Raw genomic sequence first — 16,867 nt, 5'->3', positions numbered from 1 at the left:
CTAGTTAAAAGGGATTGCTAGATTGGGATTTCAAGCTAACCAAATCTATAGATAGATATTTTAGTTCTCGTTAAAGGGGATCGTCACATTAGGATTTCAGGTTAGCCAATCTATAAACAAATATGCTGGTTCTGGTTAAAAGGGATCGCCAGATTGGGATTTCAGGTAATCGAGTTGTAGACATAGATTTTGGTTATAATTAAAGGGAATCGTTGGATTGGGAATTATGGTTAACCAAGTTATAGACAAAGATTTTGGTAACGGTTAAAGGGGATTGTCAGATTGAGATTTCAGGTTAATCAAGCTATAGATAGAGATTTTAGTTTTGTTAAAGGGGATCATCACATTGAGATTTCAGGTTAAATGATCTATAAACAAATAAGTTGGTTCTGGTTAAAAGGGATCACCAGATTGGGATTTCAAGTAATCGAGTTGTTGACATAGATTTTGGTTATAGTTAAATGGGATCTCTAGATTGGGATTAATGGTTAACCGAGTTATAGACAAAGATTTTGGTTCGCCAGATCATTAAAGGGGATCACCAAATTGGGATTTCAGATTAATGGAGTGTTATACAACATAAATCTAGATTAACCATTTAACAAGCAAAGTATTGTGATTAGTACTTAAAAGTACATGTTTATCAAGGTTTTATATCATCATTTTGCACTTGAAGTATCAATAACTCCTTAACTAAAGCATGTTTTATAATAACAACTTTGATATTATAAGATACCTTAATTTATGGTAAATGCTCATCTTAAATGCAGGCCGATCACATAAATAAAAGGATTGATTGATGAGTGTTGTTATTATTATTATTATTATTATTATCTGTTCATAAACTCAGTATATAGGCTGGAAACCTGTGACCCGATCTTTTAGATCATTCTCAGGTATAACAACGCCACGTACTGAGTATTATTATTATTATTACTATTAATAGTACTACTTTTGTTATTATTATCGTTATTATTGTTATTGTTGCGTTGTTATTTATAATTTATACAATTAACCTCTCTGTGGTTCGACCTCGGTCTTGCCGGGTTATTTATTACTTCGACACTCCTGCACTTGGGAAAAGACATCAAGCTTTTGGTCGTGTCATGGAGCTATAGAAAAAGATGTTGGTTCTGGTTAATGGGGATCACTAGATAAGGATTTCAAGTTAACCGAGTTGTAGACAAACATTTTGGTTCTAGTTAAATAAGATCGTCAGATTAGGATCTCAAGTTAATCAAACTATAGACAAAGATTTTGGTTCTAGTTAAAAAAGGATCACTAAATTAGGATTTCAAGTTAACCAACCTAAAGATAGAGATTTTAGTTATTGTAATGGGAGTTTGCCAGATTGAGATTTCAGGTTAATCGAGCTACAAACATAAATTTTGGTTCTTGTTAAAGGGATTGCCAAATTAGGATTTCAGGTTAACCAACATGTAAAACCAAAGTTCTAGATTAAAATGGATCTCCAGATTCAAGATTTCAAGTCAATTGAGCTGAAAACACAACTCGTCTAAATGACAAAATTCACCTCACAATAGTTGAATCATAATTATTGTTGAAAGGGATTGTTGCAAATACAGAGTTTCAGGTCTACCAAGCTAAAGTTTTGAGAAGATTAGGTTTGAAGAAAACTTTGTTTGTCTTTACAAACTTACCAATCAAAACACTTGACAAGTCTTTGTTATGTAAGTATTGTAAAGAGGGAGCACTTTTGTTATCGATTTTAGGACCCCACATAAATATATAAAAAAATACAACAAACAAAAAAAATTTGGAAAAAGAAAAAAAATATTCATAGGTGTGAAGAACATGAAGAATGTCTAGAAAATTGCCAAAAACTATTTAAGAAGGATCTAAATATCCAAAGTTAAAAATTAACAATTCAATTTTGACTAATGAATGCCCTATTAACAAGAAAAATTAAAATTAGATATTTAATAACTCAATTGAGATTTTTAGGGTTGAATTGAATTTATTGAGGGCTTAATTGTAAGAAAATTTTGTTTTTAAAATCAATATAGGCTTTAATTGGAAGGAATTGAAGTCTGGGGGCTGAATTGCAATGATGAAGAGCTAATTTGGTCAATTCAGGGGTTTAAATAAGGACTTGATTAAAGAAATTCAAAGCCATTAACCGAACCATAAAAGGCATGAGACTTTAGGGACTTAAATAGGCTAAAGCAAGGGCCAAATTAAAGACAATTGAAAGGTTGATGGTCAATTAAGTTTGATTTGCTTAAATCATGAACCACGGATCTAATTGGAAAAGGAGCTGAACTTTGAGGTTGACAATTGAGATTGATAGGAGTGGAATTGCATGAAATAAAAGTTGGGAGGCAACAATTAAAAGAAATTGGCAGAATGAGAAGTAAAGTGAAATTTGTCAAATATAAAATTAAAAACTCTAATTTTTTAGGTCTAACCTAGACGACACATCATTCGACTACTGTTTATCTTCTTCTTTGAAAGTTTTGGCTGATCGAGTAGGAATCTTCAAACAAATAAACATGGTGTCTTTGACAATTTCAAGGGTTGTAACTACCATTATTTGACTAAGAAACACCCTTTCTACAAAGATTAATTACTCTCATCAAACATTTACATCCTATTTTCTTCAATGAACTCAAGAACATTTTGTCCCTAAACAGCCATCACTGCATTGATAGATTCTAGGCTAATTAAGCTGACACCTTCAAACGAATGAATGTGAAGCTACAGACCTCTAAATCAAGCGAGGTTTGACCCAAACAAAAGGTATACACTTCCTCTATTAACTTTAAGTGGTAGTCAACGATGAAGATGGTGAAGTTGCTTTAGCGAAGTCTCGAAATTGATCAACTTAATCAGCCTTAATTGTGACACCCATTTTGCAAAACCACTGATGTTTTTATGTGTGCACACTCCAATACTTCTTAGTGGGTTCTTATCAAAGGTTGTCCACATTTCTCCCAAGATGAAAAGGCGAGAAACAACTCCTTGGTCTCCAAGTTTAGAAAACCACCAAAACCAAGTTTGTTGCAAAACCACCATTGTAAAACCAACAAGGTATAAAGCTTATAACTGTAAAAACATACCCAGTACCCTAACATGTTTTGAACATTTTTTTGATATATAAAACAAAACAAATATTTGAAGTTTAGAAAATGTATTTTCACATGGATTTCTTAAACACAACAAAAAAAATATTTTCTTGCATTTTTGGATTTTACAACATGTTTGTAAAACTCCAAAGGGTATTGGGCAATATTCCAAAAAATACAAAAATCTTATTTTGAGGGAAATTCATCTATTATTCCCCGTTAATGTTTGCATAAAGAAATCCCAAAGGAATAAATATCCAAAATATTATTGGCAATAACTTGTTATTACTCACTGTTAATATTTGGATAAAGAAACCCTAAGTGGTAAATATCCAAAATAATTTTCTAGGAATAATAAGTCATCACACATTCTTGAAAGAAGCCTTGATTATAATTGAGGAAATTTTGATATTTGACTCCAAGGTTTACGAGTCGTGAGAGCATGAAGCACTAAGATAAAAATAGGCTTTTAAAGCACCTTGAATTTCCTTAAGATTTCTAAATTTTTATCCCTCCTCCTTGCAATTTATGAGTCACAAACTCTTGAAATACTAAGGGAAAATGAACTTTTAAAGCACATGGAATCTCCTTGGATTTCTATCATAATAAATTTAGTTTGAATCAAACATAGATTTCAAGAGATCTACATTGGTTCTCCTTGGCACTTTGTAGACATATCTAAAGGTATAATCCATATTGGCCAAGGGTTCTTGCTTTTAGACTTTGAACCCAAATCCATTCATTATAGCAAACCTATCCTAGGAAAACTAATTAAGAGAATACCAACACCATATCAATCTATATGCTCTACCGTAAGGATGCAACAGGATGACAACTCCACTAGGGACCCTTGGACTAGGCTTGCCATTTTTTTAATTTTTTTACTATGAATGATACTTTGTTTAAAAGCTTTAGCATGCATCTTTACATTTTTTCATACATGATATATTTATTCATCACTTTATTATTATTATCTTTTTTAGAGCACACATATTAAATTTTAAGTTAAGCGGGGGACTAACAGCTTGCCTTATGACTTTAGTCAAGGTTTAAATTTGTGTAATCCCCAACTCTTTACTAAGTGTTTAGACTAATAGTGATTGGTACACGTGCCATCCCACTATCTGCTGAACCCTTATATTTTCTTTACGAGGGTGATCATTGGGACAACAAGAGATCATTTTTAGAGATCCAGTAGTAAACCTACCTTATGTCTCACGTAAAGGAACTAGAACCTATCTTTAGGGTGTATGCTCTATAATATCTTTTGCATCAAAACAAGTCTAACCCCAAGGCATCTTAAATTACAGGACTTGTGAATGAATGGCCACCATTGCCAAATTTTCCATCATAGAATATAGGAAAAATTCTGAACTGTCACAATTGACTAAAGGAGACTGCCTTGGAAGCGATGCTAAGAAGCTATCACCAATCAAGAACCTGAATTGCATTATGAATGAGGTGAACAAGTTAATAGCTCACTTTCAAAATGTGAATAAGGATGCATTTTTTTAGAAAATATGGATGTTTGGTGGAAATTGCAAGGGTAGAAGTTTTAAGCCCAATTATGCGAGCCTTAGTTCACTTTTGGGATCAAGACTACCAGTTTTTTTCTTTTGGAAGCATAGACTTATGTCCCACTATGGAGGAATATAGGAGGTTGACTGAGTTTCCAAACAATCTGTATAGGATTTGTTTTCCTTTGAGATCTGACAAGGTCAGCCCCGAATTGTCAAAATTGCTCAGAATCTCCAACTTGGAAAAGTTTTTAGAAAAGAATGCTATGGGTCTGAAATGGAGGATACTAGAAATTGAATTGAAAAGGAAGTTAGAATCAGAAAAAGAGAGATTGATTACTTTGGGCATATTTGGCCTTGTGTTGTTCCTAAGCTAAATGGGTGTAGTGAGTTTGGAGGTCACTACTGCTAATGTAGAGTATGAGAATACACAAATCAATCCAGTGGCTGCTATTTTAGTTGAAACCATCTTGACACTTAACCATTGTAGGAGGACCGGAAAAGAAGCAATGAGATACTACACAGAGTTGTTGTATATATGGATGGTTAGCCATATCGAAACAACAAAGCCTATCTTCAATAATTTTTTGTGATTCACCCAAAGACCCCTGAAGTTAGTAAAAGAAGAAGAATAGAGAGATCTAGACAACCAAGGTAGGGTTGACAAATTGAAGGTTTGCATAATAGTGATTTCAAGTGGAGAGCCCCATGGATAACAATAGTGAAAGTCCTGATGAGTTGTGGACAAAGACGTTGGGTGCCATTGGTAAGGATTATAGGTTATGTGAGTTATGCTCCTGCTCTTATGGTTAGGCAACTTAGGGGCATGCAGTTTGTTCCAAGGACTATGAGAATTGTTCAATTCTTTGGTTTGTTCAGAGATCCCATTGCACAAGAAGTTTTAGAGATCATCAAACAAGACTGGAAGCATCTTATTTTGGTTGAGATAGAGGGTTTGAAGGATCCAAGTGCAAGTGAAGGATATGCAAGATGGAGAGACTTAGCTACTTCAACCATGCCTTATATAGAAGTCAGATCTCCCCAAGCTGTAAAAGAGCCTATTAAGAGAATAAAGGTCAACAATGAAGAGGAGTTGAGAAGACAAGTGAAAAAACTTCAGATAAAGTTGAGTAAAAGTAGAAAAGACAAGGCAATGATAGAAGAAATAATGTTGAAAAGAGATAAGAGAAGAGCTTTTCTAGATGAGCAAATATAGTCTAGAGATGCGAGAATAACAAGGCTTGAGTTAAAGCTGGGTGAGGAAAAGATTGGTATGAAAGAAAGTGAGAAGAAGCTATGGGGGATGAGTTTGGATTAGATGCAAAGTTGCTCTGAACTTGAAGCATTTGAGATCGACTTTAACGATTGCCAAGGAAGTGCATAATATTACCAAGAAAAATTTGCACAAGTTTAGTTCGAAGTGATGGATAGGATTAGGATGTATGAATTTGAACAAGAATTATATGGAGTTGAAAAGTTGTTCGACGAGGATTGCAAAATAAGAAAGTAAAAGGAAAGGTTTTGAGGCTGTTAAAGCAGAGTTAGCGTTTAAGAAGAATAAGATAAAAGTTATAAGGATAAAACTTGACAAGAAACGCGAAAAGTTGAAGTATTTGGATGAGAAGCTAGCAGCGATGGAAAAACACAAGGATCAAATTGACACCAACAACACTGCTTTGAAAAAAACCAATATGATGCTCATAAAGAAGATGACCAAGACAAATGAGAAAATGGACGAAGTTGTTGTATATGCTCGGATTATTAGAATCAATGCGCAAAATATGGGAGGGGACATCATTCATTATCATCGAAGCCTTGCTGAAACCGATGCCTTTCTAGGAAAGATTGAGAACCGTTACTTTGCCTTTTTACCTTTAGCCAAAGAGTTTGTGGAGGAAATGGATTAATATATTTTGTATTTCCTTTTTATTTCTAAATGTAATAAACTTATCAAGCATTGATGAAAATGGCGTTGACCCATTTTCTTATGCAAAATCTGTTTCTTGGTGAATATGATTCAAGCAAACGACTCAAAAGGCAGTACTCCCAGCAAAGCAATGTGACAAGAGAACCTATGTTTATAAGGTGATGGCTATTATTTGTTCACAAGAAGGTTGCATCCATACCCAATATGCAAAGCATTCTTGTCATAATCATGCATTATATCAAGTATTTTCTCATACATCTATGCACGCATCTGCAGACTGAGAAACATAGATCCCCCTTCTAAAATCCACAACACTCGACAAAGGAAAAGAATGGAAAATGAAGAAAGGTCACAACTAGAAACTCCATACTAAAAAGAGCTCGAAGGAGTTCGGAATGATGTAGTGCACCTGACCAGTTTGCTCAAACAAATGTTAAGAGATGGAGATGGAGAGGGAATGTCTACTCAACCTGATGAAGCATCACCAGCAGCTCAAATCCCTATTGCACCTCAGAACGCGGGGGAAAATACACTAAATAAGCAGCATTATAATCCCACTCAGCCCATCCAAATCCATATTACAATGGATTTAACAACCAAGGATCCACAGGATGTTAGATTCTCTGATCATGTAAGGTGTGGTAAGTGGATTGCGCTAGAAGAGAGGTTAAGGGCAGTTGAAGGAAATGATTTATTTGACCTAGTTAGGGCTGATGAAGTATGTTTGGTGCCTAACATTGTAATTCCAAAGAAGTTCAAGGTGCCTGAGTTTGTTAAGTACACTAGGATGGAATGCCCAAAGACCCATCTTCATTCCTACTATAACAAGATGACATAAGTTATCCACGATGATAAAATGTTAATTTACTTATTCCAGAATAGCCTGACAGAATCTGCCCTTAGCTATTATATAAGGCTGGACAACATTAGGATCAAAAAGTGGACGGACCTGGCAGATGCTTTCTTAAAGATACAAGTTTAATCTTGAGACTGCTCCTGATAGGACCAATGTGATTACCATGGAGAAAGAAACTCAAGAATCCGTGAGGGCTTATGCTCAAAGGTGGCGTGACCAAGCTATCAATGTCCAACCTCCACTAATAGAGACGGAGATGGTGACACTGTTTGCTAATACATTTAGGGCTCCATACTACAAACACCTTATAGGTAGCTCAGCACAACATTTATATGATGTTGTGTGGATTGCTGAGAGGATTGAACAAGGAATCCAAAGTGGGAGAATTACAGAACCTATAGAGAAGAGAGGTTTTGTTGGGAAAAAGAAAGAAAATGAGGTGAATAACCTAGAAGGCAAATACAAAGGGAGAAGCAAAAACTATTAAACACTTGCCTCCCAAGTCACCAGTATCAATTTTGCCAAACCTTCCATCCCAAACCAACCCAATCAAACAAAATTCCTAGCAAATACCCAAAGTAATTACCAAAAAAGAGACAACCGACCACTGGAAGAACAATTACCACCTTTACCAACAACCTTAAAAGAGTTGTATGCCAAGCTGTTGAGTATTGGGTAGATAGCTCCCCTACTGGTACCACCCATGCAACCACCTTTCCCTACCTGGTACAACCTCGAGGTGACTTGTGAATACCATGTTGGTCACGCGGGTCATAGCATTAAGTCTTGCTTTGCTTTTAAAAAGAAGGTGTTGCAGCTGATCAAAGATGGATGGGTCACTTTCGAGGATTCGCCTAATGTGAATTCAAACCCTTTACCCAAACATGCCACTGGTAGTAGTGTATTGAATACCATAGAGATTGGTAGCAAAGAGAGGGTGTTAAAAGTGACCATGACAAAGCTATACTTTATATTGGTACAGTCCTAACATTTGAAAAAATTGACTGAATGTTGTATTAAGGAAAGTGACTTTTTCCATTCCATAAAAAAAAAAAAAAAAAAGGCATCACATTAATGAATGCATTGAGTTTCATCAAAAAGTAATGAGAATGCTAACTCTATGAGAGCTAAGGATTGAGGCCGTAAGAGACAATGAAGAGATACAGATGATAGAGAATCTGGAGAAGTGTAGAGTATAATCAACAGTTAATGGACTCTCAAAATTGGTATTAACTAAGCCTTCATATGCAAATAAAGCAGACTATGGAGTGATGCCTGGAGATTATGGGTATACCTCAAATATTGAAACTCCTTGCCATTGTTCCAAACTGAGATAAGTGGACTAACTCGGAGTGGTCATTGTTTCACACCTGAAAAACTAGAGAAGCAAAGAAAGGCTAAGGGCAAGGAGGTGTTGGACCTCGATAAAAAGATTGAGGTAAATAAACATGTGACTAAGGAAGAAACAAATGAGTTCCTAAAATTGATGAAGCATAGTGAGTACTATATAATGGATCAGTTAAAGAAGACCCCTGCAAAGATCTCCATCATGTCATAATATTCAGCTTCGAGCCACAACACAATGCTTTGCAAAAAGTACTAAATGAGGCCTACGTACCCCAAGATATTGAACAAAAGACTATGAAGCATCTAGTATGGAGCATCCATGCTACCAATTACTTGTATTTCATGAAAGATGAACTTGACGTTGAAGGAACAAGACATAACAAGCTCATATATGTCACAGTCTAATGCAAAGATTGTCTCATCAGTAAAGTTCTCATCGATAATGGCTCAGCCCTTAATGTGTTACCAAGGCATATGCTGGATGAAATGCTGGTAAATCCCTCACACATGCAGCCAAGTGTGATGATGGTTAGAGCATACGATGGCTCGCTAAGACAAGTGATAGGGATAAAACTAGCTATGGGTCCACAAGTCTTTCTAGTAACCCTTCAAGTGATGGATATCCACCCTTCTTATAGAATGATGTCATCAATGTTTGAAGTACATTGCCAATGGTGTTTTGGTTACTATTAAGGTCGAGGAGACTATATCAATGGTAAGAAATGTGGTGGTTCCATTCATTGAAGCTGAAAATTGTAGGAATGGAAACCTACATGCATTTGAGGTTGTCAATACCGAGTGGCTGCCCGAGGACAATGTGGTAAGGAAACCAGAAATCTTGGAGGCCACCAAAATGGCTGGTAAAAGCTTTTTAAAGCATAAGATTCCTTTCCCATATGACGTCAAGAAAATAAGACTTGAATGGATTGATATAATAAAGTTGAAAGCTGCGAAACAAAGGTTTGGGCTTGGATATAAACCTAAGAAAGAGGATTACAAGCGAGCTGCTGGTACAAGAAGGGAAAAGAGAATCAGTAGGATTAAAGGAAGGAAGCTTTAAGAAGAAAACTTAGCCATCCCTCCAATCAAGATTTTGTTCCCAAAAGCCGCGTATGTGATGCAACCTGATAAGGGACATGAAAACCTTCTTCAGAAGCTTTCTTCAATGAACATAAACACTCTAGAGGAAGATTAAGTCTAGGGGATGGTTGGGAAGATTGAATCCACAAGAAGGGATGTTAACCATCTACACTCTAGTAAAAGTTGTCGTCAAGACTTTCATTCGGAAGCTAGCTGAAGGAGAGAAGTTCTAGAATTGGGAGACCCAAGAAGCTCCATTGGTGTTAAAAATGTAATCAACAATGATTGTTGGATTATCATATTATCTATGTTGTTTGCTTTTTTCCATTTTTTTTTTGTTTTTATTGACAATCGAGGCTCAAGATGTCAACTGGATTTATCTTTGTTTCTAAACCAATCTTTTCCTTTTAATGAGATCATGCATTTTCAAAATTCATTTTGATGTCTTGCTATGCATTTACATCACTTCCCGCTTTCAGGAACCTTGAAAGTGGATCTTCCACAACAACTCCTGCACTTTACATTAAGAATGAATGGCCAAACTTTAAAGAATACGTAGTAGTTGTAGAAGAGGAAGAATGGGAGGAAAATAAATTCACAAAATTAATAGAACAGCAAGAACAAGCTTGGAGGCCCGCTAAAGAGGAACTCGAAACCATAAATATGGGTAATGAATAAATCAAAAGAGAGCTGAAGATAGGGACTTTGATTACCCCTGAAGAAAAAGAAGAGTTAACTACACTACTCCAAGATTACATAGATGTTTTTGCCTGGTCCTATAAGGATATGCTTGGTTTGGATAATGATATCATAGTATATAGGATACCGTTGGTGGAAGGATACAAGCTGATTAAGCAGAAGTTGAGAAGAACTTATTCAGATGTCTTAATCAAAGTAAAGGCAAAAAATTGAAAAATAATATAACACTGGTTTTTTTGGAAGTAGTCAAGTATTCACAATGGGTGTCAAACATAGTGGTGGTACCCAAAAAGGAACGTAAAATCAGAGTTTGTGTTGATTTTAGGACTTAAACCGGGCTAGCCCTAAAGATAATTTTCCTCTACCAAATATAGATGTGTTAGTTGACAATACAGCACGCAGCTCCACATATTACTTTATGGATGGGTTTTCGGGTTACAATAAGATAAAAATGGTGCAAGAGGATAAGGAGAAGACAACCTTTGTAACACCATAGGGAACCTTTTGCTACAAAGTCATGCCATTTGGTTTAAAGAACGTTGGGGCCACATACCAAAGGGCCATAGTGACTTTATTTCATGACATGATGCATAAAGAGATTGAAGTATACGTGGATGACATGATTGATAAATCTAGAAAGGGAGAGAATCATGTCCAAATATTGAAGAAATTATTTGGAAGACTAAGGAAATATAAGTTGAGGCTTAACCCAGCAAAGTGTTCATTCGAGGTGAAATCTGGGAAGTTGTTGGGATTTATGGTGAGTAACAAAGGGATAGAAATGGATCCAATAAAGTAAAGACTATTCAATAAATGCCACCTCGTAAGACTGAGAAGGATGTGAGAGGTTTCTTAAGAAGGTTGAATTACATTTCTCAGTTTATATCCCAATTAACCATGACTTGTGACTCAATCTTTCATTTGTTAAGGAAGAAGAATCCAGGAATTTGGAATGAAGAGTGTGAAGAGGCTTTTGAGAAAATCAACCAGTACTTACTGAATCCACCCTTGCTTGTTCCTTTTGTACTAGAAAGGCCATTGATATTGTACTTAATAGTAACTGAAACAGCAATGGGTTATGTGCTGGGACAACACGATGAAACCATAAGGAAGGAAAAGGCCATTCATTACCTAAGCAAGAAGTTCACGGAATGTGAGTCTAGGTATACTGTGATTGAGAAGCTATGTTGCGCACTAGCATGGGCTGTAAAGAGATTACGTCAATATATGTGTATCATACTACGTGATTAATTTCCAAATTAGATCGTTAAGGTACATTTGTGAAAAACCCTATATATCAAGCCGAATTGCAAGATGGCAAGTTCTATTGGCTGAATATGACATAGTATATATGACAAGTAAAGCCGTGAAAGGGAGTGTTATTGCCAATGACCTGGCCGACCGTGTTATGGAAGATTATAAGTCATTAAACTTTGACTTTCCTGATGAAGATGTTCTTTTAGTCGAGGAAGGGAAATTAGATTGTTGGGTTATGTACTTTGATGGTGTTATAAATGTATGTGGTAATGGAATGGGGGCAATGATAATCTCTCCTGATAAGAAACAATATCCGGTTTCAATTAAGTTGCAGTTCGGGTGCACCAACAACACAGCTGAGTATGAAGCTTGCATTCTCGGTTTAGAGGTTGCATTAGAGCTGAACATCAAAAAGATAGATGTGTACGGAGACTCAATGTTGATCATCTACCAAGTAAAAGGAGAATGGCAAACCAAGGAAGAGAAGTTAAGGTCGTACCAAGAATATATGTCTAAACTAGTTAGAGAATTTGAGAAAATAAAGTTCACCCATCTAGAAAGGAAAGGAAACCAGTTTGTGAATGCTTTGGCCACACTAGCTTCTATGGCCAGAACAAACTTTGGGCTAATAAGATACAGTCGGTACACATTGATATCAAAAATAACCCAACTTATTATTGCTCAGTCAAAAGAGAAGTAGATGAAAACCTTTGGTACTATGATATCAAGAATTTCATCCAAAACTAGGCATATCCCATAAGGGCATGAAAATCAACAAGAAGAACTTGAGGAGATTGGCAATGGATTTTTATCTTAATGGGGAGATTTTGTATAAGAAATCATCCGATGGGACTTTATTGAGATGTTTAGATGAAGTTGAGGCAAAAAACATGTTACGGGAAGTCCATGAAGGGATTTGCTCAACCCATGCTAATGGACATATGATGGCTAGAAAGATACAAAGAGTCGGTTATTTCTGGATGACATTAGAGAAGGATTGCATCGACAAAATCAATGCCCATCCAGCTCCTCTGTTTAACTTGACATCTTCTTAGCCCTTCACAATGTGAGGGATTGATGTAATTGGGCCTATCAACCCAAAAGCTAGCAATGGGCATAGGTTTATGCTCATGGCTATCAACTACTTTACAAAATGGGTAGAAGCCAGTTCATTTGCTCATGTGACACAAAAAGTGGTGAAGAGATTTATTGAAAGAGATTTGATCTGTCAATATGGTTCACCAGAAAAGATTATAACTGATAATGCCCAGATCTTCATGTGTATCACACCGCAGTCTAAACCTCAACAGGAGCCACCCTGTACACATTGGCATATGGAATGGAGGTGGTGGTGCCTTTAGAAGTGGAAATCCCCTCATTGAGAGTATTGATAAACTATGAGCTAGAAGAGGTAGAATGGGTCAAAGTTCGATATGAATAGCTGAATCTAATTAGTGAAAACAAGATAGCTGCAATCTGTCATCATCAACTATACTAAAGAAGGATGGCCAGATCATATGAAAAAAAGGTCCAACCTCGAGAATTCCATGAAGGAGATCTTATACTAAAGAAAATATTGCCTTTACCAAGAGAAGACAGAGTAAATGGGCGCCAAATTATGAGCGCCCTTACATGGTGACTAAAGCATTCTCGGGAGGAGCTTTGTTGTTATCTAGAACTGATGGAGAAGATCTAGTTAAGCCAGTGAATTCTGACTCTGTAAACAAATATCATGCTTGATGTATTCTGTAATTTTCCAATCAATAAAATAAAGTTCGGCCATGAATTCTCTATGTAAGGAACATTTTCTTCATAAAACGCATGATCTCATAGCATTTTAAATCTTTTACTTCAAAGAACTTTTTTTTTAACACATGACTAAGGAGATGACTCCATCAATTCCCAAATTGGAGGGATCCAAATCAAATCTAAACTTGACATATATTTGCACACTACACTGGAGGCAAGAAGTGCACATAGGGGTACATAATGAACTAAAGCCCAACATTAAGGGGTATCATCATGAAAACCTCTGAAACACCTTTATGAGAATTGCTTAAAACAAAATATGATGATTGCATTAAAATTTTCAGTTTTCATGAACAAAACCATATCCTTTGAGTTTTCTTTTTAAAATAAAATAATTGCTTGAAAATGGAAAAGATAATTAAAACATCAGCAAAAGTATAATAATATTCAATGGAGCAAGAAGGGCCTCATAAGGAACTGGAGATCTCTTCACCAAGCACAAAAAGGATAGGAAATATAGTGCGTGAAGCGTACTCCGGTTCAAAAGAACAGGTTGGGCAAATAAATGGAAACAGGAGCTCGAAAAAATCTACAACGAAAATGGGGACCTATGTTTCCAAAACAAGCAACAAAAACATGAATGTTATACTGTCATAACACTAACCTAATAGGAAAGTTGTGACGAAAACCAAATTAGTTCCAAGTGTTTGGGAACTGCTAAGGTACAAAATCTCAGGTTAACGGAACTACAAAAAAGGATAGGAATTATGAACCAACACTACTTCATTCCTCAAGGTAAGATGATTTATTTTGAAGTTCAAAATGAGCAGGTCACCTGATATTGAGATTAATTTTTTTAAAAAAAATATGGAGTTTTTCTAAAAAAAAAAAACTTAAGATATTGAGACAATTTTGTTTGAAAAAAAAAGCATGGAGTATTTCTAAAAATCTTAAGATGGGCAGATCCCCTGATATTGAGACCATTATTTAGAAAAAGAGTTAAGTTTTTCTAAACAAAATTAAAATAGGTAGGTCACCCATCATAATAAGACCATTCTTCCCCCTTGGGTAAGTCACACCCATCACAATGAGACCATCAGTTTTTCTGGGAAGGTCATCTATTAGAATGAGACTATTCTCCATTTCTTTTTACTTGGGTAGGTCACCCATCACAATGAAACCACTCCCTTTTTTCCACTAGGGTAAGTCACCCATCACAATGAGACCATCATTTATTTCTAGGTAGGTCACCCATTAGAATGAAAAGATTCTCCATTTTTTTTTACTTGGGTAGGTCACCCATCACAATGAGGTCATTCTTCCCCCATGTAGGTCACCCATCACAATGAGACCACTCTTCCTTTTTCTTACTTAGGTAGGTCACCCATCATAATAAGACCAAAATAAGTGTGTGTGGGCAGGTCGCCCGTGAAAATAAACCAATTTTCTTCACAAAAAAATGAAGTCCTTCGATGAGTAAATCACTCAGCAAGCCAATAAGACCTTTTCTTTCTTTACAAGCTTACTATGCAAAACATTAAGGACTTTTGCTTCATAAGTATTGTAAAGAAGGGGCATCTGTTGTTACTTATTTTTGGACCCCATATGTTGGAGACGATGTATACCTCTTTTGAGCCAAGTGCAGGATTGTAGCTCATGTTTGCTGGAAAATTGACAAAAGTGGAGAAGAAAGAAATGTTTTTTCAAACCCTATTTGAACTATTTTCTACTCGCTTTATCCTTCCCCTTTGCTGCCAAAATCATCAAGTTTCTTAGGCTGATAAAGAGTCTTCATAATGCTAAATCCGTTCCTTCTTTATTTGGTCTTTAAGGTTGGATAAGTCCCTTAGAATTTGCACTAAAAAAAATGATTCTACTATTGTCACAATTTTTTGTTCCAACTTAGGCTCTGCTTCTGACTTGGTTTCATACAATATCTGACCATCCCAACTATAATATGTCATTCATGACATGTTGAAGAATTGACCTACACCTGTATTGGGTGTTAGGGCTCATTATTCTTATGGCAGACTCTGAGTCAAATTGGGATGCTCGACATTGTCAGTTTCCTGAATTAGATCAGGAAATCTTTTTGACCAACCAGATTGTGGCCAGATTCTGTTCTACAAAATGATTTTATCTCATTTTGGATCCTTCATCAAATTTGTAGTCTTGTATGCATAGATGAATTTGGGGTTTTGAATTGCTTGATTTCAATATCAAAAGTTCATGATATTCCTATTTGAATATCTAACATGAAAGTAAAGAATTCTACCGTGAGAAGAATTATGAGCTGAGTTTTGCACTAAAGACTCTGCTTCCATCACAATTTTATTGGTCATTGTTCTTAGATCATATTCTCAGTCATATCGGGATACTCAGCATTGTCAGTTTTTGAATTAGATCAAGAGACCCTTTTTGAACAACCAGATTGCTGTCGGATTATATTCTTTAAAATGACTTTTTCTCACTTCAAATCCTTCATCAAATTTGTAGTCCTGAACACGTAGATGAATTTGGGCTTTTGAATCACTTGATTTTGATATCAAAAGCTCAAGATATTCTTGTTTGAATATCTAGTGTAAAAGTAGAGAATCCTGTCATGATAAGGGTTCCAACAAGAGTTTGTTTGCAATTCTATTCTTCGAAACGATTTTATCTCACTTTTGATCCTTCATGAAAGTTGTAGTCTTATACGTATAGATGAATTTTAGCTTTTGAATCGCCTAATTTCAACATTAGAAGCTTAAGATATTCACTTTTGAATATTTAGTGTGAAAGTAAGGAATCCTGCCATGAGAAGGATTTTTGCCCGAGTTTACAAGGACACAATTGCAAGATGCTTAAAGTTTGAAGATAAATTGTTGGCCAATTTGAAGCCCCTTTTTTGGACCAAGGACAAAATGGAAAAGGTGCTAAAATACGGGAGTTAATTGAAGATAAAATTAGAAGAAATTTTGCCAAATGAAGAAATTAAAGAACGGGGATTAGATCAAAAAAGGAAAATAAGGGACTTGATCACGTTTTGCTCTCATTTTTAAACAAGATGATGCCGTACTACCCTTTGTTTTGACACAAACCGCACAACCCCTTAATGAAAATATAATTAACATAACATTGTCCCTTTGCATTGTGAAAACAGTGCCTCCCCGTCTACAATTCTTTCCTTTTCTCTGCACAGCTCTCCCAGTTGATTTCTTTCCTTTTATCTGCAATTTCTTGCTAGTTTCCATGTTTCTCTCGCTTGATTAGATAGCTGCAGACCACATTTTTTTGCCTCAGTTCAAAGGAAACAACTGGTGCCTCATAGTCCCAGTTATGGAAGGAAAGAAAAGAGTTATACCACCCT

The sequence above is a fragment of the Populus alba genome, chromosome 15, assembly GCF_005239225.2.
Source record: "Populus alba chromosome 15, ASM523922v2, whole genome shotgun sequence".
NCBI classification, from domain to species: domain Eukaryota; kingdom Viridiplantae; phylum Streptophyta; class Magnoliopsida; order Malpighiales; family Salicaceae; genus Populus; species Populus alba.
The sequence above is the reverse complement of the archived record's forward strand: the minus strand, read 5'-3'. Positions refer to the sequence as shown.